Source organism: Lissotriton helveticus, chromosome 3_1 (assembly GCF_964261635.1).
Source record: "Lissotriton helveticus chromosome 3_1, aLisHel1.1, whole genome shotgun sequence".
NCBI lineage: Eukaryota > Metazoa > Chordata > Amphibia > Caudata > Salamandridae > Lissotriton > Lissotriton helveticus.
In genome coordinates this window covers 999,412,553-999,437,587 of record NC_136061.1, presented here as the reverse complement: position 1 = coordinate 999,437,587, position 25,035 = coordinate 999,412,553, and the positions used below count along the sequence as shown (strand labels likewise).

Genomic DNA, 25,035 nt, shown 5'->3' with positions numbered 1-25,035 from the left:
TCACTTTGTTTGCATTCTAATGTCCTAAACCTGTACCAAACGTGTAGGTAGTGTACTCCAGGGGAGCCATTAGAGGATTGTTTTACTATGTAGACCGGTTTGTACCACCATAGTACAAAGGGCATCACAATTAAAGTACTGGACACCTAGCATTAACCACATTGTTTAGAGTGCTCACGCAGAGCCTCCCAGTTATCTCTAATGGTCTGTTGGGCTGTATCTTACAGACTATAAGGACCTTTTCTTAAAGAACTGCTCCCCCCCACCCCCATTGGCCATAAAAGTATTTTCCCTGTTCATGGATACATGGATAGTGGCATCTTTTTAAATTGGAGACTTGGGGCCTTACTCAAGATGCCATTGGGCGTTGCCCTTTTCAGGGCTGTATTTGTGTTTCTTTAATTTATTTTTTATACCTACACATGTTGAACTAAGGCACACGTTCCAAGTCACTAGATTCCAAGTACTTATGTTTGATTATCTGTGGCCCATGAAAACTGGGAGCACAAAAAGGAGTATACAAAGGGTTAAATCCATAGTTAAAATAAAATGTCACTAATATGGCCTCCTGGCTATTATCAGTTGTGTACCTCTGTCAAATCATTGTAACATATGTTCTTGAGAATGTAAGCAGTCTTTTCTCGTGTCCGCTATCACTGTATGGTGGTGATAACAAGAATACGACCCTTGCTCAGTAGTAATGTGAGTGTATTTGTACATTTGCCCTAATTTATAAGTTATTGGGCCACATTTATTTTCATGACCTAGCATAAATATATATGTTCGAGGCATGTGGGCTGCTGAATTCATATCTTGTGCATAGATTGCCGCCTAGTGTTGGGTCCGGATGATTGCACATTGTTGTCCTGGAAGAGTCTTTGAAGTATCACGAGATAGGTGGCTCCTCCCCCGGACTACAGTGCGCATGGGCATCCTCTCCATCCTCAGATTGTTTTTTTCCGCCATTGGGTTCGGAAGTACTTTTCTTTACTCAAGTTCGGAAACTTTTCTAAAAGGCCAAAAGGCCTTCGGGGTCGTCGGTATTGTTATTTCGATCGGTGCCGAGTTCTTGTTCCAGTTCTTTCGAGCAGGACGTCAGAGAGCCGCGTGGCCTTTTCGACACCAGAGGCCTGATCGTCGATGGAACGGAGCCCGTTCAAACGATGCCCCCTTTGTAACTCTAAATACCCACACATCGATGTACACCCGGTGTGCAACAAGTGCTTATCACCCGACCACAATGAGGACAACTGTCTAGCTTGTACTCTATTCCGGTCAAAGAAGACTCTTAGGCTCCGACGTGCAGCGAGACAAACCACGTCGAAGCCAGCGCCCGACCCGGTGAATATCTTCGATGAAGACAACGATGAGGTCGTCGAGACTGAGGATCTAGAACAGCCGTCGGATCCAGGTTCGGAGCACGACTCCACCTATTATGAAGACGACAAAGAAAACGTCTATGATGAAAACGTCGACGAGGTAAGGGACAACGCATCCCCCATCGGAGCCGCCGATGACGACTCGAGCGATGAACCAGGCCCAGCAGTGGGTACAGGGCCCAAAAAAGACACTGAAAGACTTGCAAAGGCTCAGGTTGAGGCATCGCCGAAAGGCCTTAGCCAAGATCATGACAAACATTCTATAGCCCCGCGTCTCGGACCGGCTAAGAATATATCACACGAGCCATCGGTGGAACTACAGAAAGCGAAACCGAAAGCCATCGAGTCAAAACCGAAACTGCTGAAGACAGTCTTCGAATCGAAGAGTTCGATCACATCGGACTCGACGAAGCAACAAAGTGTCGATGACCCTGCGGGGTCAAAACTAAAGAGTGTCGAGCCGAAGATTGGTGCGCTAAAGTCCATCACTAAAGGCAAGCACGCCGAACCGACGAGGTCGACGTCGACAGACAGCGACACAAACAAGGGACTCGAGTCTCGGAAGGTTCTCGATCCGAAGCACCGAGTCGACAGACCACAGCTCGTCAAAGCCCTCGAGCCAAAACCCAAAGGCGCCTCAAAGGACCAAGTTGAATCGAGGCAAAAGAGCGCCGAAGTCGACGCAAGGCCAAAAGCCTATCGACGAAAGGGCGAAATCGGTCGGAACTATATCGACACCGGCCCCGAAAAAGGTCAGTCTGTCTAAAGACGCTGTGCCACCGATAAAATTCGGGCTGCCCCCAAATGCACGCCCTAAGGCGCTCGATCCGAAAACCGGGGTCGAAGCACCCAAGAAGGTGTCAATTGGAAAAAGGAGTCATCCTCTGGGAGAGGACGTTATGTACCAGGAGCCGTCCTATGATAATCAGTCGAAGCTACATAGCGACTCCGAATTGGGCAGACTTACTGTTTATCAAAGAAAGATCAGGTCGGAAAATCCTCTGGAATCATATAAAATTCCGCTCAAAAAGAAAAAGGATTCTTCTACATCGCCTGTCCTTTTTGAGACTGTGAGGTACCATGGCCAGGACACTTCTGCATACTCACCCACACGCTCTAATGAGGATATGGGGTAAGACTATGATGAACAATATTCTTACCCTGCGGACACTGATCAGGATGACCAGACTCAAGCCTGGACAGACCCTATTGACCCGGGGGAGTCACAAACTATTCCTGATACTCCTTCTTATCCTGTCAAAACTTCGCCAACAGAAGATACTGCTGCGTTTAACACATTAATAGAAAGGGCAGCACAAAATCATGATGTGGAAATGCATGCTGACCCAATTGAAGAGGACTTCTTGTTTGACACTTTCTCCACTTAAGAGAAATCGGTTAAAACATTGCCAATGTTAAACAGTGTCCTTAAATACGCAAAAGACATTTGCAAGGAAACCACAAGAGCAAGGGTGGTTAACCCCAGAATTAAAAGAAAATACAGACTGGCGCCTGTGGACCCTACATACATTAAGGGACAGCTGCCGTTGGACTCTCTGGTGGTATCAAATGCTCGTAAACGTGCCAACTCACAAACTACTGGTGATGCTCCTCCTCCAGACAAGGAGTCTAAAGTATTAGAAGCTTCTGGGAAAAGGGTAGCTGCTCAAGCGGCTAATATCTGGAGGATTTCCAACACTCAGGCCCTATTAGCCAGATACGATAGGGCGCATTATGACACATTAGAGCAACTGCTACAACATTTGCCTGATGCCTACAAGGAGGGAGCTGAAACACTCATACAAGAAGGGAAACTGATATCCAACGCATCCATTAAATGTGCGCTGGACTCAGCAGACACCGCAGCCAGGGCCATCAACACAAGTGTCATGCTCAGAAGGCATGCTTGGTTGCGCATCTCTGGGTTTAAACCAGAGATTCAAACTACATTATTAAATCAGCCTTTGAACCCCGATTTTCTTTTTTTTTTTTTTTTTTTTTTTTTTATTTGGTCCTGATGTGGACACAATCTTAGAGAAGATTAAAAAAGACACAGAGACAGCCAAATCTATGGGTGCCTTGCAGTCACAACAATTCAGAGGAGGCTCCTTTCGTCGCTCCGGTAACAGAGGAGCTACAAGAGGCCAGGCATCCCAGCAGACTCAATACAATAAAGGGACCACGCAATCCACCTACAAATAAAGGGACCACGCAATCCACCTACAATAAAACAAAAAGAGGTGGATACCGTGGCAACAGCAGTTAAGGCAGAGGCCGAGGGAATAACCACACCAGATCCTCCGCCAATACTAAACAGTGACGCCTGGTCACTGCCCCCGGACCATGTAACACCGGTCGGGGGCAGATTACAACAGTTCCTGCCAGTCTGGGAAAGCATTACCACAGACAGGTGGGTGAGACAACTTGTTCAGTACGGCTATTGTCTAGAGCTAAGCTCCACTCCACCCAACATACCCCCAAGACACCGTCCTATGTCCGCAGAGCACATAGACTTATTGCAGCAAGAAGTCATCAGCATGCTGCAAAAAGGGGCCATAGCACTCGTCCCTATACAGCAACAGGGTACAGGGATGTACTCGCTGTACTACTTAATCCCCAAAAAGGACGGGTCTCAGGCCAATACTAGACCTCAGGCCCCTAAACCAATACATCTTCTCAGAACACTTTCACATGCTCACTTTACAGCAACTTCTACCATTACTCAGTCAGGGAGACTTCCTCGCAACACTAGACCTAAAGGATGCGTATTTCCACATACCAATATATCCTGCACACCGGAAGTATCTCAGGTTTACCATCCAAAATCAGCACTACCAGTTCAAGGTACTGCCTTTCGGGGTGACAACAGCCCCCAGGGTGTTTACCAAGTGCCTGGCAACAGTGGCGGCGCACCTACGGAGACAACATATTCACGTCTACCCCTATCTGGACGACTGGCTCATCCAAGCAAAGTCAGCCCAGCAATGTGCCAGCCACGTGACCCGCACTATTCACCTCCTACACAGCCTAGGATTCTCATTAAACTACCCAAAGTCTCATCTTCAGCCCGCCCACGTACAACAGTACCTGGGAGCAACAATAGACACTCTGGCGGCAAAGGGCAGCCAAACTCAGCGAGAATCAACAGCATTCTATTACTGATTCAAAAATTCAGACCTCACCACTCGCTCACAGCAAGGGTGATTATGCAGTTGATAGGCATGATGGCCTCCTGCATCTTCATAGTCCCTCACGCGAGACTACACATGTGTCCGCTTCAGGAGTGCTTAGCACGGCAGTGGAACCAGGCTCAGGGACAATTGAAGGACCTAGTGTTGGTGACCGGTCGTGCATACAGCTCTCTGCATTGGTGGAACCCACAAAACCTTTGCAGGGGACGACCGTTCCAAGAGCCTGTACCACAAATAGTGCTGACGACGGCCGCATCTCTCCTAGGATGGGGAGCGCATGTCCTCCATTACACAGTGCAGGGTCTATGGACGACACAGCAAAAACTGATGCACATCAACCTGCTGGAACTGATGGCAATCTTTATGGCAATGAAGGCGTTCAAAGTACATTTGTGCAACAAGGTCGTGTTGATCCGGGCGGACAACATGACTGCCATGTACTACATACAGAAGCAGGGAGGGACACACTCTCCACAGTTGTCCCATCTAGCGCAAAGCATGTGGAAGTGGTCCATTCAGAGAAACATCTTCCTCATGGCGGAACACCTCCCAGGCATGGACAACCAGATGGCGGATCTGCTCAGCAGACACAGCCACCAAATGCACGAGTGGGAGATACATCCCTCAGTGCTGCAACCGTACTTCCAGCAGTGGGGTCACCCAGAAATAGACCTGTTCGCCACAAGGGAAAACGCAAAATGCCGCACCTTCGCCGCCAGGTTTCCACATCCGCAGTCTCAGGGCAATGCGATATGGATGAACTGGTCAGGCAAGTTTGCGTACGCTTTTCCCCCAGCCCCGCTCATACCACTAGTGGCACGCAAACTGCGTCAACAGTCAATGACACTCATCCTAGTTGCTCCAACGTGGGCGCGGCAACCATGGTACACCACGTTCCTAGAACTTTCCGTGGTTCCTCATCAAAGGCTGCGATTAACACCCAGTCTTTTAACGCAGAGCCATGGCGACATTCAGCACCCAGATCCGCAACAGTTGAACCTTGCGATCTGGCTCCTGAAGTCATAGAGTTTGGTTACCTGAACTTGCCTCCTGACTGTATGAATATTATCAGAGAGGCAAGAAAACCTACAACCAGAGCATGCTATGCGGTGAAGTGGAAACGATTTGTCATCTATTGTAACAATAATGACATAAATCCGCTAGATGCATCTACTCAGAACATCATATGTTACCTGTTACATTTACACAGATGCAATCTGGCTTACAGTTCCATACGTATACATTTAGCTGCGGTGGCAGCTTATCTTCAGAACAGGCAGCACCTTTCACTCTTCAGAGTACCTGATATTAAAGCTTTCCTAGAGGGACTCAAACGAATCATTCCTCCAAGACACCCACCTTCACCTGTCTGGAACCTAAACGTGGTTCTAACCAGACTAATGGGAACACCTTTTGAACCTCTACACTCGTGTGAGATACAATTCCTAACGTGGAAAGTGGCTTTTCTAGTGGCGATTAGATCACTTAGAAGAGTTAGTGAGCTGCAAGCCCCAACTATTCAGGAGCCATTCATACAAATTCACGCAAATAGGGTAGTGCTGCGAACAAACCCTACGTTTATGCCAAAGGTGGTATCCCAGTTTCACATCAATCAAGCTATAGAACTGCCAGTATTCTTCCCAAATCCAGATTCCGTGGCAGAAAGAGCTCTACATACCCTAGACGTTAAAAGAGCTCTCCTGTACTATATAGACAGAACAAAACGTTTCAGAAAAACTAAGCAACTGTTTGTTGCCTTTTCACCACAGCACAAAGGCAACCCCATTTCCAAATCGGGTATAGCCAGATGGATTGTTAAGTGCATACAAATTTGTTATCAAAAAGCTGAAACGCACATTAACAGTTCCCCCAAGAGCGCATTCAACACGCAAGTTAGGGGCATCCATGGCTTTCCTAGGAAACATTCCTCTAGAAGACATATGTAAGGCAGCCACATGGACTACCATACATACATTTACCAAACACTACTGCGTAGATGTACACTCCAAACAGCAAGCAGCTGTAGGGCAGGCTGTACTCAAGACTCTTTTTCAGACTGCTGCAGCTGGCACGGGCAACCGCCGCTAGGGGGAGACTGCTATCCATTCTATGAACAAGATATGAATTCAGCAGCCCACATGCCTCGAACGCAATATGCTACTTACCAGTATGCATCTGTTCTTGGCATGTAGGGCTGCTGACATTCATATCGCCCTCCCTCCTCCCCGGTGCCTGTCGCAGCTGTAGCACTCCGAATTAACCTCTAGCAGGAGGATGGAGAGGATGCCCATGCGCACTGTAGTCCGGGGGAGGACCCACCTATCTCGTGATACTTCAAAGACTCTTCCAGGACAACAATGTGCAATCATCCGACCCAACACTAGGCAGCAATCTATGCACAAGATATGAGTGTCAGCAGCCCTACATGCCAAGAACAGATGCATACTCGTAAGTAGCATATTCAGTTCATGGACCGAGCAAAGGGGAACAGTTAGCTTCCACTTTGACTTTCCATTGGCTAAATAGAAAAATGCACTAGGAAAAGTCTATAATAAGGCATTGCTTTGCTTCCAACAGACAACCCTTTGCAAACACAATGCACTATTATTTGGTTTCTTTTGTAATGCTGAATGTGAATGCGCACCACAACTGTTTTATCTTGGGTTTACCTTATAATAACAGCATTGATTAATATGCGACTTAGTTGCTCAGTTGGATTCAGTGGACCCACAGTACCTAGGTACTAAATGTAGTTTATCCACCTGACTAAATTGTATGATCTGTGGCATACCCATCATCTTCGTGTGCCTACGTTCCCAAAATGGGATGCGCCTCAAGGCAACTAATCTTGCAGTGTGTGGTTTACAAAAGGACTTGCTTGAAGCTTAAGCAGTTTTTCTGTTCAGCCCTTAGGTGTGATCTTGTTCTTTTGCAGATCAGGTGAGGTTGTTATGGCAAAGAACTTCTTCCTACAAAACCATCAGACAATTTGTTTCAAAGTGATCTTTATGCACAGACATGGATAAAACAGCACCAGCAATTCATGGCTTTAAGAATAACAATTCTTTTCCAACAGCCTATCTAGTGGAGAATGTTCCCTTATACCCATGAAACCTTGCCACTTACTGTTTTTCCCTCCTGTTTCCCCTAAATACCTCCATCAGGGCAAGGCAGAATATTTTGTTGATCTGTCATAGATTCACATGCTTGTACCGTCCCAGTCATCACCTGGGACTCCCGCTGTAACATTAACATAGCAGTATAATGGTAAACATAAAATACACAAAGGTGATGGGAGGCAGCTTGCAGTAAGTCTAATCAATGGCAGTTGCTCAGGGTAGCATTCTAACCCATCATTCTTTTGCCAATCCATGCCACCTCAGTTTGTGCCCCAGCCATATGCAAATCAGTTTTGAGTCTGCTCTAATGGGATCAGTCCACCCCGGACTGCCAGACCACCTTCAACTGGAACACAAGCAACGCTAGACCGGTTTTGCCCTAATTGGGGCTCTTCAATCAGGTTTAGTTTGGTTCCAGCAGCACAGTGAGCAGGGGACCCACATCTGGGAATACCTCTGGGCATACCCATGGCCACTTAGGGTGTTACTTCAAACACAAAAGGTGATGGGAGGATACTTTCAATAAGTCTAATCACTAGCAATACCTCGAAGTAGCATTCCAACCATTTGTTCATTTGCCCACCATGACATCTCAGTTTGGATCCAGCAATATGCAATCAGTTTTGACCCTGCTCCAACAGCAACATTCCAGCATGAATACCATGCCAAGTCCTCCCTGGCACGGAACACAAGCAACCCTAGAACGGTTATACCTTGATTGGGGTTCTTCAGTCAGGTGTAGCTTGGTTCCAGTTAGAGTGGGCAGGGCTGGACACCTGACTGAAGATCTGATCAGTTATTACTAGCAGTAAAGATTCCTCCACAAGAAGTGTCTACTCGTACGGCTCTGATCACCGGAGTGCCTTTGACAGACGTAGGCGGGGAAGTATCATTGACAAATTGACACACCTATTTAGGTTTACCCATACAAAGGGACACAGCAGTGGGACATGCAGCCCCTGTCCTCTATTTGAGTAAGGTGAGACCAATTTTGTTTACCCATCATCTACTTTAAAATATTGCAGGTGCCATCCTGACATGGCTACTGAAGTTTGTATCATTCAAATAAGTAGTTTTAATATTCCATATTTGAGTCGTACTATAATGTCCGAATCTCTTGAAGCCCACACATTAAGCGGGGATAAATTGTACTTGTGATATGGTAATCTCCTTGGTTTTAAATTTAAGCCAGAGAATGTATACACATGCACACTGTAGCTTAACCTAACGTTTTAAAACTCCCCAGCATTAGAATGCAAAACTTAAGAGTACGTTTGCTCCTTCTGAATAACAACATGGCGTCTGCTTCATAGAAGACCAGACCGCCATGTGTTTGTCAGATTTATAGTACGCGGTTTACATCAAGCACTTGAAACCGGTGCCTGGTGATCAAAACTAAAGACAGACTGCGTGGGTTTTGAAAGTGCAATCTTAGCATGTCTAAAATGACAAGAGCATGAAATTGATCGAAAATGACTAAGAACTACGTGAATGTTAGTGTCATCTAAACATGTCTAAAGAAACGGTAGCACAAATAGTAACAAGAACCAAATATATCTGTTCTTAAACTTATTAGACAAGCCATATCACGTATAGGTATTCCACAAAGATGTGTTTACTGGGTTTATATCCTAGTAGACACAGTGACCGAAACGTCTATATTTATTGTCCTAAAGCCATTGGATATGACATTTTCTGATACGGTTATCCTGTTGAAAGTAAGTATGAACATATTAAAGTAACACTAAAAAGGAGAGAGACACAAAGATGGTCGTAAAATTCTTATCTTCTTGCAAGTGTACATCATGTTGGTATTAGGAAGAGATTGTGTTTTTAAAAATAATTGCATCATATACATAAATAAAATACAGACATCCTCTGAAAACGGCCAAACTGTGAATGGTAAAGAAAGACTCTTCCCCAGAACTCAAATTGTCAAGATTGGTTAATCTCCTGATGCATATGTTGCACAATGCCGCATTCTCAGAAAAGGACCAAGCATGCCCTAATCATACATAGAGTAATAAAGTAGACTATAAAGGACAGAAAAACTATGGTCAAGCATGAGCCATAGAATGAGCACAAGATCCTTAAGGGCTAAAAAAAAAAAAGGAAATATAATCAGGTCCCAACATACTGGAACACTACTCATTTATGTGATCAAGGACAGGGACCACTCAGAGGGATATATACAATGCATCTTAACACACAAGGTTGCAGTAACAGACGTTTGACACAGCACATCCTGTTTTCTTAAACCAATAAATACATTAATAGCTGAAAACAGATGGTATGGGGGGGGAGGGGGGGTTGATGTCACACAATATGGTGATATTCGTTATTGGTTGTTAAGCCAAGCCTGACAGTGCGAAGACAGCAAATCTATCTTGACTCAACCTGCCTCAGCGCCATTGTTCTGCCCCTCCCCCCCCCCCCCCCCCCCTTTTGTGAATCGTCACGTGTTCTATGGCATGAAACCAGATTTTCATATCACTTGTGTGGTCTTTATGTATGTGGACAGCCACTGGATATATGACATCCTTATTTTTAATAGCCCTGACCTGCTCCTGTATTCAAAGTTTAAGACTTTCTGTACTACTTCCAGTGTATATTTTCTTTCAAGCACATCCAATTAAGTAAACTGTGAATGAGGTGTTGCAATTGATGAAGGAATTAACCTTATACTCCTTCGATTTGTTATATTGAAAGGACATCCGCTTATTAAGACCCATATTACATCTTGTCTTTCTTGAATCCATGTTTCGTTCTTGTCTGCATTCTTGACATAACTTAGGCATAGTATGTTTTTTAGGGTTTTGCCTCTGCAGTATATTACCTTAGTCAGACAAGTAGCATCATATCCCCTTTCACTGAAGTCATGTTTGTTTTTTTGATGTTTTTCCAAAGGTCAGGGTCCTGGCTGCAATTGCACCTGGCCCTGACCATTTCTCCATATGGTATTGGAAAACATCACAGAACCCTGAAAACTGGCCAAGAACCAGAAAATTCACATTATGCCTTAGATCAGTAAAATGCCTACGTCTGGTATGGAGAACCGTGGCTTTTTTTAGTTGTTCAGATGATCCACCCATCTCTCATTGCTTCCCCACCCTCATGGAACTTGAATGAGGTTTTCACTTAGTTGATGTAACCTTCTCCTGAAACTATGCATTTCCTTTCATTTTTCTTAAACTGCATGCTGCGAAGAGAATTGCATATTTTGAAGGTCACATTTTTATCCACTTAGATAAAACAAAACACAATAACTTTTTTGTCAAAGGCTTAAGGGTTTCCTGGGAAGCCAGCCAGAAGAAAACCATAGCAAGGTTGATTATTAAAGTTGTTCTAAATTAGCTCTACACCTAAAATCTGAAGAACTAGGTTAAGCTTTATCCAACAGAAACGTTGTATATGGCAGAAGATTGCTTTGGAGATTAACACTTCCTCATTTACAATATCTAATAAAAAGACTAAAGCAACCTGATTGCAGCTAATATATAGAGACATGGCTGGGTTCAGCCATTGCACATAGATATTTTCTTTGAACGGCTAGAAAATTGAGTTGCCTTTATAGATAAATCTCATTGGTTTGTTGAACTTTTTCCAACTTAGCAATATTCAGACCACATAGACTTTAGACAGACTGTATTTCCTTCTCCTCTTCCTCCCTTTCTGTCTGCAGCATCCTCTTATTTCAGTAGGGAACATCACACAATTTGCCTGTTTTGGAAAACCTTAATATTTGTGCACTATGATTCAATGCCTATTAGAGTCCCCATTTGATTCTTGTGATCGGTTACCTTCCTTTGCCTCAAATTGTAAAGCGCTCTGATATCCTTCGGGATCAAGTTTGCGCTATATAAATCTTAATAAATAAATAAATGATCATACACTTTTTCTTGTGTCTGGCACGTTGATGGTAGCCAGTATTTGCTAAAATAATGGGTATACATAGTCTGCCCACCAGGTAGGTTCAAGCTTTAACAATTGTTTGGTTGTGCCATCTGAATTGGAGCTAGTGTATGTTTTAGGCCTTCCAAGTTGCGACCTACTGGATGTATTACTAGAAGTAAGGCTGCCTCACTGCCTTAAGTCATCCTTCTTCCGGTTTCCATCATATTGTAATGATACTCTGTTAGATACTTAATAAAGTTTCCATGGGAATGTGTGCTTTTGCTTTTTACTTGCTGGCTGTTTGACCCATATGCTGAAGATGACTTGAAAGTTTTTACATTGTTTAATTGCCTCCATCTTATGCTCTCCGCTAGATTGCACAAATTCACCTATTTCACATAAGTGTGTGTAAAATGTTCATATTGCACATTGAAGACTGCTCTGGTTAATCTTTTTATTTTGTTGTAAAGAGCAATTGTAGGAAACTGGCTCTTTGTGTGATAGAAACATGAAAAATGCGCTGTATCTCCGGCCCAAACCAAATGCACTGCGACATGTGCCATCTTCGGCGCTGCTTTCTTACTTTTTTAATCCATTTAAACATTTTCTTTGTCCTTGTTCACTTCCGTTTATTGCAATTTTTTCATTATAGTCCCCTTGAGACTTCATCTGCCTTTTCCCAAGTTTCTAATGTTCTGCCTGTGCCACTCGGGCCTCTTGAAAGAACACGACTGGTGCAGGTTTCGTAAAAAGCAGTGTTTAATTAATTAATACCCAATGCATTTCGGGCTGACATTGCCCTTCTTCGGGGGTCACTGTAGATAAACAGAAAAAATATGTAATATAATACCATCCCATCTATGTGCTTTATCCTACATCTACAAGTTTTAGCCAACATTAACATTTCTTTATTCGACATGTTTATCTTTACTCCAACAGTTCTCTCCTCTCCATCTCCCCGTTGTTAATGCATGCTTTTCCTTTAAATAGTAGCTTGCCCTCCCACTCCTATTTCAACAGCCAGCAATCCGTTATAGCGAAAAAACTACATATTCCTCATTAGTCACTCACTGTGTTCCTCGGCTCACCTCGTACTTTGCATATTAACAAACTAGTTATATTTTATTGCATTCAACCCATAGTCTAATAAAGACTCGGCCTAAAACTGTTCAACATACACAGGCTACCGGATCTACCATGTCGACGTCAGTTGCTGCAACCACTCCGCCTCGGACGGAAGACGTTGTGTTCCAGCCACCGTCCCACGACAACCAGTCGAAATTATACATCAACTCCGAATCAGGTCGATTCACCCTTTACAAGCGTAAGATCAGGCTTGAAGCGCCTATGGAACATTATAGGATACCGCTAAAGAAAAAGAGACTCTACCACCTCTCCTATACTTTTTGAGCCCATGCAATCATATGGTCAGGACTATGCCTACTCTCCCACAAATATCACTGAGGATGTGGAAGGAGGGGACAATGAGGACCAGTTTAACTATGCCATTGATACTGATCAAGATGAGTCCCAGCCGTGGGCTGACACTGTGGACCCTGCTGACCCACACACCACCTCTGATACTCTTTCATATGCTATCAAGCCTTCGCCTACTCAAGATACTGCTGCGTTAAACGCGCTGATTGAGAGGGCGGCACATAACCATGACGTTGATATGCACGCTGACCCCGTGGAAGAAGACTTTCTTTTTGATACATTCTCCACATCAGAAAGGTCTATCAAAACTTTGCCTATGCTCAAAGGTGTGCTCAAACATGCAAGTGACATTTTTAAAGAGCCCACTAAAGCACGGGTGGTGAACCCAAGAATTGAGAGGAAGTACCGGCCTGCGCCCGTGGACCCTACCTACATCAAGGGCCAACTCCCACTGGACTCCTTAGTGGTGGCTAATGCTCGCAAAAGAGCGAACTCAGACAACAGGTGATGCTCCTCCGGACAAAGAATCCAAGATCTTGGAGGCCTCTGGAAAACGTGTAGCAGCTCAAGCTGCTAATATTTTGAGAATCTCCAATACCCAAGCCCTGTTAGCAAGATATGACAGGGCACACTATGAGACGTTAGAGCAGTTACTGCAACACCTGCCAGATGCTTATAAGGAGGGAGCAGAAATGCTTATACAAGAAGGGAAGTTAATCTCCAACGCGTCCATTAAGTGCGCGTTTGATGCAGCCGACACAGCAGCTAGGGCCATAAACACTAGCGTTATGCTCAGGAGGCATGCCTGGCTCCGCATCTCTGGGTTTAAGTCGGAGATCCAAACTACCCTGCTCAATCAACCAGTAAACCCTGACTTCCTGTTTGGTCCGGAGGTAGACACCACTCTTGGGAAGATTAAAAAGGACACAAACTGCGAAATCCATGGGAGCTCTGCAGTCTCAGCAGTTCAGGGGCGATTTCTTTCGTCGCTCCAGTAACAGGGGCGCTTCAAGAGGACAAGCGTCGCAACAAGCTCAATACACAAAGGGAGGCACACAAACCACCTATAACAAGAACAATAGGGGTGGATACCTTGGGAACAGCAGCAAGGGCAGAGGACGTGGAAATAATAATACCAGATCCTCCGCCACTAACAAGCAGTGACGCCTTGTCACTGCCCCCCGACCATATAACACCGGTCGGGGGGAGACTCCAGCAGTTCCTGCCAGTCTGGGAAAGCATTACCACGGACAGGTGGGTGAGACAACTTATATAACACGGTTATTGTCTAGAACTGACCTCCACTCCACCCAACATACCCCCAAGGCACCGTCCTATGTCCGCCGAGCACATGCACTTATTGCAGCAAGAAGTCATCTCCATGCTGCAAAAAGGCGCCATAGAACTCGTGCCTTTAGAACAGGGTACAGGGGTGTACTCACTGTACTTCTTGATCCCAAAGAAAGACGGGTCTCTCCGGCCCTTTCTAGACCTCAGACCTCTAAACCAATACATCCTGTCAGAACACTTTCACATGCTCACGCTGCAGCAAGTTCTGCCGTTGCTCAGCCAAGGAGATTTTCTAGCAACATTAGATCTGAAGGATGCCTATTTCCACGTTCCCATTCACCCCAGTCACAGGAAATATCTCAGGTTCACCATCAACGACCAGCATTACCAGTTCAAGGTCCTGCCTTTCGGGGTCACTACGGCCCCCAGAGTGTTTACGAAGTGCTTAGCAACAGTAACCGCGCATCTTCGGAGACAACACGTCCATGTCTATCCGTATCTGGACGACTGGCTTGTACAGGCGAAGTCAGACCAGCAGTGTGCCGACCACATGTCCCGCACAATTCACCTCCTACACAGTCTGGGATTTTCGCTCAATTACCAGAAGTCCCATCTTCACCCCGCACACGTACAGCAGTACCTAGGCGTGGAAATCAACACGCTCGCTGCCACAGCGCAACCAATCGCAGCGAGAGTCAACAGCATGCAAGTGTTGATTCAAAAATTCAGGCCACAGCACTCACTCCCAGCGCAGGTGTTCATGCAACTAATAGGCATAATGGCCTCCTGCAACTTCATAGTCCCCCACGCGAGGGTACACATGCGTCCGCTTCAGGAATGCTTGGCGCGCCAGTGGAACCAGGCTCAAGGACAGCTAAAAAAACCTAGTGTTGGTGACCGGTCGTGCATACAACTCTCTGCATTGGTGGAACACACACAACCTTTGCAGGGGACGACCGTTCCAAGAGCCTGTACCACAGATAGTGCTGACAACGGACGCATCTCTCCAAGGCTGGGGAGCGCATGTCCTCCACTATACAGTGCAGGGACTATGGACACCGCAACAGCGGAAGATGCACATCAACCTACTGGAACTGATGGCAATCTTCATGGCGACGAAGGCATTCAAGTTGCATCTCTGCAACAAAGTCGTGCTGATCCGGACGGACAACATGACTGCGATGTATTACATCCAGAAGCAGGGAGGGACACACTCTCCACAATTGTCACACCTAGCACAGTGCATGTGGAAGTGGGCCATTCAAAGGAACATGTTCCTCATGGCGGAACACCTCCCAGGCAAGGACAACCACATGGTGGACCTGCTCAGCAGACACAGCCATCAGATGCACGAGTAGGAGATACACCCCTCAGTGCTCCAACCATATTTCCAGCAGTGGGGTCATCCAGAGATAGACCTCTTCGTCACACACGAAAACGCAAAATGCCGCACCTTCGCCGTCAGGTACCCACACCCGCAGTCTCAGGGCAATGCGATATGGATGAACTGGTCGAACAAATTTGCGTACGCCTTTCCTCCAGCACCACTCATACCACTGGTAGCACGCAAACTGAGGCAACTCTCCATGACGCTCATCCTGGTTGCTCCAACGTGGGCAAGCCAGGCGTGGTACACCACATTCCTAGAACTTTCCGTGGTTCCCCACCAGCGCCTAAAACTCACGCCCAGTCTCCTCACTCAGAGCCATGGAGACATTCAGCACCCAGATCCGCAGCAGTTGAGCCTAGCAATATGGCTCCTGAGGTCATCCAGTTTGGCTACCTGAACCTGCCTCCTGACAGTATGGACATCATAAAGGAGGCTAGGCGACCTACCACCTGCTACGTGGCAAAATGGAAGCGTTTTGTTATCTATTGCTCCAATAATAACATAAATCCGCTTGATGCTTCCACGCAAAACATCATATGTTACTTGCTGCACCTATACAGGTGTAATCTAGCCTATAGTTCCATCGGGATACATTTAGCTGCAATGGCGGCTTATCTTCAAAATAGCCAGCACCTATCCCTTTTCAGGGTTCCAGCCATTAAAGCTTTTATGGAGGGACTGAAAAGGGTCATTCCTCCAAGACACCCGCCTTCGCCGGTCTGGAACATAAACATAGTCCTCACCAGGCTCATGGGCCCGCCATTTGAACCTCTTCACTCTTGTGAGATACAATTTCTCACATGGAAAGTGGCTTTTCTGGTTGCAATTACGTCGCTACGACGAGTTAGCGAGCTGCAAGCCCTCACTATTCAGGAGCCTTTCATTCAAATTCATGCTAATAGGGTTGTGCTCCGCACCAACCCAAAGTTTATGCCCAAGGTAGTGTCACAGTTCCACATTAACCAAACTATCGAACTACCTGTATGTTGCCCAAATCCTGATTCAGTGGCAGACAGAGCACTACACACACTTGATGTTAAAAGGTCTCTCCTGTATTACATAGACAGAACTAAAGACTTCGGGAAAACTAAACAACTGTTCGTTGCCTTCTCTCCACAGCACAAGGGCAACCCAATTTCTAAATCGGGTATAGCCAGATGGATTGTTAAGTGCATCCAGATCTGTTATCAAAAGGCTAAACGCACGTTAACAGTTCCCCCAAGAGCGCATTCCACACGCCAATTAGGGGCATCCATGGCTTTCCTAGGTAACATTCCTCTAGAGGACATATGTAGAGCAGCTACATGGACCACCATACACACATTCACCAAACACTACTGCGTGGATGTACACTTAAAACAGCAAGCTGCTGTAGGTCAGGCTGTTCTCAGAACTCTCTTTCAGACTGCTGCAGCTGGCACGGGCAACCGCCAATAAGGAGGGTACTACTATTTATTCTATGCATAGATATAAATTCAGCAGCCCACATGCCTCGAACGGAATATGCTACTTACCAGTATGCATCTGTTCTTGGCATGTAGGGCTGCTGATATTTATATCGCCCACCTTCCTTCCCGGTGCCTGTCGCAGCTGTAGCACACACTTATTCTAATGCATGGTCATCACTTACTATATCACACTCCATCTCTGCCACAATGGCGAAAAACAATCTGAGCATGGAGGGGATGCCCATGCGCACTGTAGTCCAGGGGAGGAGCCACCTATCTCGTGATACTTCGAAGACTCTTCCAGGACAACAATGTGCAATCATCCGGACCCAACACTAGGCGGCGATCTATGCATAGATAAAAATATCAGCAGCCCTACATGCCAAGAACAGATGCATACTGGTAAGTAGCATATTCCTTACCTCGCTCACTGCCACATTTGAAGGTAGTGTGGATAATGAAGCAATCTGAATGGAGAAGGCTGGGCTAGCTTGATGGGAAGCTGCAGCAGTTTTTTTAAGGTGAAAAGGGCAGGTAAGGTGTAAGAGGTTAACTTCTGAGGGCCTGTGCTCTCTTTGCAGGTGGATTAATGAGGTACTTTCCAGCTTCATTGGATGTTAGGCCAGAGTAAACAGTTAAGAAATCGGAAGGTTGTCAGTTTTTCTGCCCTAAGACCACTCCCTCAAGATTCCTGTAGATGTTACGTTTGCTGTAGCCTGAGATCTGAAATCATAAGGCACTGACTGTATTTAAGCCAACGTTTAAATGCAGTCTAGAACCTAGACTATTAGATCAAACATCAACGCCTTTTCATAGTGCTGTAAGTTTGAACATACTAGTGTTTCCATGTTAAGCTGTCATGCTTTTAGTTATCACCAATGTGTGCATTTTGGGGCAGAAAATTGATGAATTCTAGAGACTGTCATGTAACATTCACAACTCTTCTGAAAGTGGACTGTAAAGATTTTCTCATTTCTTTGTTCTGTCATGCAACATACAGTGGTATTTACCATTTTCTTAGTCGCCTGAAGTGCACACTGTTGTGCACTTGTTGTTTGAAACCTGCACTTTTCAGTGTTGAACATTGGGTTACGTAAGGTAAAAATTCCAGTTCAATGCCAACTATTACATCTACTTGCATATTATGAAGCAAATGTCTAGAGTTTTGACATTCGGATGATTTTCATACTTGTGTTGTGTTCTTTCTGCAGAACAGACTAAATTATGACATGACCCTCAGCTGACTGACTGAAAACGTGACAGGACACAGTCGACGGGACACAGTCTCTGTGGACAGTGACAGCTTTTTCCCCCCTTTATGTTTATAGTAAAAGGCATTCGTGAAAATCTTCTCTCCAACAAAAATAATAAAGTCAACCTAACGGATGGTCATTTTTATAAATAAGAAAAAGGCAACAAAGTAGGTTATAAATGCAAAATCGGCAAACAGCCTTTTCCTGTTGTACCAAGTTATGATTATGGTTTTAATTGCATTAATGTTTTGAAAAAATAAACAGCTTTTTTGTTTTACCATGTTTTGACTATGACATTTATTTAACTCTGTTAGATAATGCAACACTACATTTTGAAGATGAGGAAACACCGTAGTACAAAGGTGTGAGCCCCACTGCCTATGTCCCCAAGCTCCCTAATTGATTATTCTGTTTATTTATTTATTTCCATTTGTGTGTGGATTTCTGCACTGTTAAGCTTAGTAAATGCATTGGAGGTCCAATGTGTAAATTATGTGTACTTGTTTTCGGACACTTCACTGTAGCACTAGATACTTAGCTATGAGCGTTTCATGGAAGTTGGAAAGACAGCAAAAGCACACTCCCTCTCTCTTCATATAGAAGCCTTCCCATTAAAGCACACTTTATCCACCGGAAGAGCTCCGCTGTAGGGTGCTGATCTTGGAATTTAACTACACTCCAGTATCTGCAACAGAAGCTTTTTAATAAAATGCAATTGAAGTGCTCCATTTTCTTAGGGTAAATTATTCATCTAATCTGCTATTTTCGTTTGGCATTGCTATCCGTACTTCTGATGTAATGGAGAGCAAGCTGTTTGACATGACACAGTTTATTATTCTGGTAAGAACATTCTGCCTTTTAGGAAAGACTGTATTTGAACTTTTGCATCCCGTGATGAGTTGGCAATTCCAGATGATGTAGCAAGTCATTCAACACCTGGGGAATGCTGCTTACAGCGAGTTGATGTTCAGAACCTGCTTCGATGTTGCTACAGCTCAAAGAGAAACTGGACGGAAGCCATCTTGTAATAAAGCATCATTATAAGATAAAATGTGCACAGTATATTTTCAGACAGGCATAGTTGTGAATAATTCAGACATAGATATTCAGTACTTTTAGTGTAAAATTGGTTAATTTTTATTGTATTCAAAATAAACATTTCCAGCACATATGGATCTAACGTGTAAGAAATACTACAGAATACTTGTAGAAATCATAAAAAGATGTGTAAAATCATAAGCAAGCAAGTTCATTGGCTCTCTATTTTAAGGATGTAGTTTTTCCTCTCCCCATCACTTCTGTTGAGTTTTAATGAGAGTATGTGGGCTGATCTGCTTTGCAATAAAGAAATGGTGGTCTATAACTTGCTTAACTACTTTGCTATCACCGTAACACCCCCCGCACCCCTCCCTGACATTTTCTGCCTCTGGCTTTTTGATAGTTGGAATCTCATTTCCAACCTGGGCCTAGCCCAGTCTCTCTGAAAATGATTCACTCAGTAGGAGCTCCTATTCAAGGTGACTGCCTCAACAGGTAACTAGGAAGAAAAGGGCTTCCTTTGAGAAACTGACCCTCTTTTTCGCCTCCGTAGAGAATGGAGGAAGAGTTACATTTAAACCAGATATATATATCTATATCTATATCTATATATATATATCTATATATCTATGTGCCAATAGAATATGTTAAGTTACCTAATTTCGATTGGTGACCTGCTTACAAAAATAGACAACATAGAGTCTAATGCATCTGGGATGATGAATGTATTGGGAGAAAGTGTCCATCCGAAATGTTACTAAAGGTATGTATCTTAATTCTATTGAGCACTTGTTTGCTCTTCCATTTAGCTGGGTCCCTTCATTATGTAAATGCAAACATTATTGTACTCTCTTGTTCATGTCAATTTAACTGCTACCATTGTTATTTCACTTCTTGTTATTGACTTGAAATGAAATTCGCTTTTGCATTGCAGCAGTGCAATTCAAAATGTATTTAATATTACACTTTGCCTAAAAGGAGCATAAGTTAATGAGTACATCAAGTCTCCTCATACCCCGCCAGGAAGATTAGTAAACATCTTCCACATTATATTTATTCGCAAGATCTTACATGCCACAGGTGCATACTTATGTAGCTCATCCATTGAGGCTTCTTTTGTGTATTCTGAAAGTTTTTAATCGTGTCGCTTACCTTAAAAATATTAGAACTTAGGCGCCGGACCAACGCGAACGCCCAGAGACCCTGAGCTGTCAGTGCCCGAGGGACAACGGTGGAAGAGCACGACCCTAGGAGGCCGACAACGCCAGCGGAAGAGATCGCAGTGAGTCCCTGGCTGCCCGGGAAGGTGTTGGGCGCTGGCGGCCATACCGACGATCTAGGCCGCGGAGCCATGTGCTTTCCCTGCACGCCGCCCGGAGTTTGCTGCCTGGCGCGCGGCTGGAGCAGCGATACCTGACTCGGAGGTGCCGTATACTTACCACAGCCCGTGAGAGCACCAGAGACCTGGGTGTAGACCGCGCTCCCAGACAACGACTAGGGGACCCGGGGGCTGGCCGGGATCTGCACGGCCTCCACCCGACGGCCGGGCTCGGCTGGGAGGGGCCCGCTACTTGCGGGCAGCAGAGGCCCACAGTGATCGTCGGGTCACACACACCCACAGTTGGTAATCCCAGCGCATAGGACGACCCAGGGGGGGCTTAGCGAGGCCTGACTGTGCTGGACATCTGCCCCCCTGCCCTCTCCTGGCACCATGGCTGAAAAGTGGATTGCCCACGAGTGCTGTGTGCGGCGCGTCGGAGGTGAGCATTGAGGAGGCCTTGGCCCGGGATTGCGTTGTACGCCCCCTGATACGTGCTGTGGGGGCGCCTAGTGGAGGGGGAGAACCTGCCATCCCTGGTCATCTGCAGTGGCCCCCTGACTAAAGCATAAACAATTTAAGAACTCTTAGGGAAGACCACAGCCGACTGCCCCCACTCCCCTCTGCTGGCCGCGAAGCGGTGTGTCTGCTCCTAGCTGCTGAAGTGGGAATCCTGCTGGGTAGAAGACTACGCTTCACTGCCAATCATCCCTATCTGGCTCGTGTGACCCCGTTTGCAGATAGAGATCATCCCTTGCGGAGCCCGGCAGGAAGACCAGACGGCGGGTGGCGGAAACACTGCGCCGCGGCGAGCCCCTGGCTGTGAACTGTGTGGAAAAGTACCCTCGCAGCTCTCCCCGGCAGAATGGGTAAGGGGGATAAGACGCAGACCAAGCTCCCTTTTGAACAGCGCCGAGCGAAGGCCCCAGATCCGCCTGATCCTGCGCAGCAGATCAGAGGCCCGGAGGGCTCGATCTACTCGGACATCAAGGAGCTGCTGCTTACTATGGAGAAGGGCTTTGTGGGCTTTGGGTATAGGCGGACCGGAATAACAGGCTTGGAGGCCGTATGTAGTGAGCAATATCTGTAGCTCTGTTTATTAACACTGACAGTTATTGTACGTAGGGGCAGAGGAAACAGAAGAATGGAGAGGGAATCCAGAGGGTAGTCGTCAGGGAGCCGGGATCCGCGGTGAGCAGGTGTGGGGGTCTTCCTCTTCTCCGTCTTCGGTAGTCCGGTGGTCCTCGGAGGTAAAGAGAGACAATGACAGGGCAGTTAGTCCTTGGCCACGAGTACTAACCAGTGACACCAACACCCGGGTTGTGAGGGGGTAGAAGAGAGAGTGAGGGGGGTCGGAAGGGTCGAAGACGGGATGGAACTCAAGCAGGAAGGGAAAGGGTGCAAGTAGTGAGGATTCCGGTGGCGGTATTTACTATCTATGGTGTCTCAGGAAGTGCGCATATATACAGTGCTCCTAGGAGTGCTATACAGTGAGAGGAGTCGATATCTACACTATGATACAAGTCAGCCTGCAATTCAGGAGACAGGGTACTCACATGCCCCGCCGCAACTCTTCTCCGAGTTGCGGCCGCTCTCCAGCCACCTCCACAGGACTCCACCAGTCCTCGCTCCAGATCTCTTCCTCCTCGCCTCCGCTCTCCTCTTCTCCGCGCTCTCCGTCCACCGCCTTCAGTTCTCGGTTTGCTGTCTCCTGCCACGAGTCCGCCTTCAAGAACTCCGCTTCTTCTCCGTGGCGCCCTTTTCCGTGTTCCGGTCCGGGATCGTGGGCGGGACTTCCGGGGTTGGTGACAGGTACTTCCGGTTCGCCGTCCCTCGTACTCGTTTCCTGCATGGAAAGAGAAAGGGGGATATGCCGGGTTGCCAGGGACGCGGTGGGACTATCGTCGGAGCCCAGGGAAACGGTACTGAGCCACCGCCCGAAAGAGGTAGGGGAGGGGTCTGTTCCACAGGCTTACAGGACAGCATTGTGGCGATAGGGACGAAGATTGATGCCCTCACTTATCGAATGGACCGGATGTCAGAAAGGGTGGATAAGCACGCGGAACGGCTGGACATGTCGGAGAGACGCCTGTCTGAGGTTGAGGAGGCGCAGATGGAACTGGACAAAGATCGAAAACAAATTGGCAAGCTACTCCAGGTGATACAAGACAAGTCAGCAGATTTGGAAGCTCGCTCTAGGTGCTCCAATATACGTATCACAGGTATCTCGGAGACGACGCGCACCGGGAAGATGGAGCTATTCGTGGAGAAACTGCTGACCACTCTACTGGGAGACGATGTCTTCTCGCCCATGTTCATTGTGGAGAGGGCGCACCGCACGCTGGGTCCTCAACTGCGCCCGGGGGCTCCCCCGAGGCCAATTAGCGCAAAACTGCTAAACTACAGAGACACTGCGCTGAGGGTGGCCAGAGAGAAGGGACAGCTACAGTTCGAAGGAGCGTCCATCTCCTTATACCCGGACTTTACAGGAAAGGTGCAGGAGGAACGTCGGCACTTCGCACCATATAAGCGACAACTTCGAGATCTTGGGCTGGATTATGCCATGCTGTACCCGGCGAAGCTGAGAATTAACCGACAGGGTCACTCCCACTTCTTCACGGACCCGAAACTCCTCCAAAAGGTCCTGAAGGCGTGGACTCGGGAGCAAAGAAATAGCCCCAGAGGCCAGTGGGATGAGCAGGAAACCTCCAGTAGCTTGGAGAAGCAGGACTAGGATAACTGCCCCTCTTTTGTAACCTCGCCGTTAGACATGTTGAGGCGGGGCCTGAGTTGGGCTGATCGCTAGGCCCCGACTGGTCGAGTACTCGGCCGACCGGACGGTGAGGTGCGGAGCGAGCTCAAGGTGCCTGCGTGAGATACGACACCCCGGGACTTGGTGAGACCTTTCCAAGTGATTTCCTCCTATTTACACACTGAAGTCTCAACTTAGTAGGCAATGGGTGGTCTCACTTAACTTTGTGTACACTGTTGGCATGGGAAGTGCCCGCCGCGAGTTGGGGAGGCTGAAGGCGCGGGTGGGGGGGGGGGGGTGGGGGGGGGTTCTGCGCTAATATACGCAGTGTGCAATGTTCTTGGCTCATGTTGAAGGACACGAATGGGGTGATGGCGCTAATAGCGATATTGAGATGCACTCTTGCCTGCAATTGTTACTAGTACTGATTCTGGCGACCTCTGCCCCAGCGCTGTGTGCACTTATGGTTCCTGTGGGGACCAGTATGGGATACAGGGGGGAGTACCAGTGGGGAAGTTTTTTCATGCTAGGCCGAGTTGGGGTTGGTCTGCTGTGGGAGGGGGGGGGGCGTACCTATGGAAAGAGAGATGCTTAGTTGTTTTGTGATGTATGCACTGCTTCACGTATCCACGTTCACGGATGGCTCGTTACTTGACCCATGTACACAACACACATGGCTCTACAGATTGGCACACCAGTCTGGTTCTCCACTGGAGACCTTACGCCCCACACACTAAGCTTGTCAAGTCCTGATGTCTAACGCATCGAGAGCACAGGAACGTACACAGCCGGCCACTATACGCGCCCTCACGTGGAATGTAAGGGGATTGAACGATTTTAGAAAGTTAAGGAAAGTAATGGGCTATTTAAAGACACAACATAGACATAGCGTTGCTACAGGAAACCCATTTGCCACTCAATAGCAGGATGTTACGTAGTAGAGGCCTGGAGGGGAATATAGCGGCAGCCGGATTTACGACCAATGCGAGGGGGGTAATCACATGGGTGAACCCGAGCTCGAAAATCCTGTTACAAACACTGAGCACCGATCCTGAGGGCAGATACGTCATAGCGTCATGTAAGGCCATGGGGTTGGACTTGCTGGTTGTCAATGCTTACGGCCCCAATTATGATGCCCCGAGTTTTACAAATCGCTAGCCACGAAGATCAGCAGATATGATACGCCTCAAATAATCTGGGGCGGGGATTTTAACCTCACACTTAACCCAGACATGGACAGGGCCACTGGCCCACCTCGCAAGCCATCGGCAGCGGCACAGATGCTCGCAGCTAAATTACATGTGTTGGACATGGTGGATGTGTGGAGAAGCAGAAATGAGGGCTTGGGAGGGTACACACATTACTCAGCCTATCATGAAGTGCACACTAGAATAGATTATTGGTTTGCCACCTCAGGGGTGTACCGAAGCATTAGACACTGCAAGGTGCTACCGCGCACGCTATCCGACCACTCCCCCATACAACTGCTACTGGAAGCCCCGGTTAGGACAATCCCCCTTTAACAT

General features: G+C 46.7%; 1 protein-coding gene across 4 annotated transcripts in view; it reads left to right on the top strand.

Annotated features, from left to right (window-relative positions):
* The window catches only part of RBM45 (RNA binding motif protein 45), a 319,897-nt gene extending 301,219 nt beyond the window's left edge, over window positions 1-18,678 (top strand). For all 4 annotated transcript variants that reach the window (XM_078681508.1, XM_078681509.1, XM_078681511.1 and 1 more), the window contains one exon: window positions 18,360-18,678. The gene's annotated coding sequence lies outside the window, so the exon portion shown is untranslated. The remainder of the gene's footprint in view (window positions 1-18,359) is intronic.
* The last annotated feature ends 6,357 nt before the right edge of the window (window positions 18,679-25,035 follow it).